Here is a 1,071-nt window from a genome sequence, read left to right as displayed (position 1 = left end):
TGGGAAGTGGGTGTATAGTTGAATAAGATGGTTTGGGGTGTTCTGTGTGATTTGCACACACATACACACACACACAATCAACAAATTTAAGAAAATATATTATATTTGAGGAGGAAGCATGGAAATTTACATGATGTTAATTAGTAGAGATGATAAACATTACCTATGAAATCTACCTGATGACTTTATAGACATACACAGGCGCCAAGGATCCAAGTGCAACTGATTATGACTAGTAATAATCAGATACATACAGATTAGAGATGCATGTGACAACATCTCAGTGTTAGTAGCAAAAACAACGAGTGTTTCTGCAAGGAACTGTATATTCTAAAATGAAATGGAGATCTTTTTTAAAGGTTAAACTCGTTCAATTTTATGTCTTACAGGGGTTATACTGAGTTCAATATTATAAAACTGTATTAATTCAACTGTGAACCTAGAAAATTTCAGCCACTTGTGAAAGAGATGTACTCTTGAGCTGGAGTGTGTTACCAAATATGTTAAAGCTGTAGTGAAATGTTTCTACTAATTATGTAGTTATTAAATTTTTTAATTATGATAAAATAATTCTCCAAAGAATAAAAATTTTAATAATTAGTACATGTGAAAGCATAAAAATTTTAATAATTAGTAGATGTGAAAAACATTACCATTGAAACCTACCTGACGACTTTATATCCATGCTCAGATGCCAAGGAGCTCAGAAACAACTGAGGGTGACTAGTAATAATATATAAAGGTCTAGATATATAGAGATTAGGAACGTATGTGCAAACATCTTAATGTCGATTGCATTAAAAATGAAATTTTCTCTATGAAGACTGTATTTTAATAATGAAATGAAGATCTTTTTTAAAAGTTAAAACGTCATTTAATTTTATGTCTTATAGGGTTTATACTGAATACATTATTGTATAACTGTAACAATTCAACTTTAAACCTAAAAATTTACAGCCAATTTTGAAAAAGATGCATCTTAGCTCAGAAAATTATTATTGAATATGTCCATGCTGTTGTAATGAAATGCTTCTTCTAAGTATGTGGTTATTAAATAAGTAACTGGGAAAA

Source organism: Nannospalax galili, unplaced genomic scaffold (assembly GCF_000622305.1).
Source record: "Nannospalax galili isolate Female #2095 unplaced genomic scaffold, S.galili_v1.0 scaffold593, whole genome shotgun sequence".
NCBI classification, from domain to species: domain Eukaryota; kingdom Metazoa; phylum Chordata; class Mammalia; order Rodentia; family Spalacidae; genus Nannospalax; species Nannospalax galili.
The sequence above is the reverse complement of the archived record's forward strand: the minus strand, read 5'-3'. Positions refer to the sequence as shown.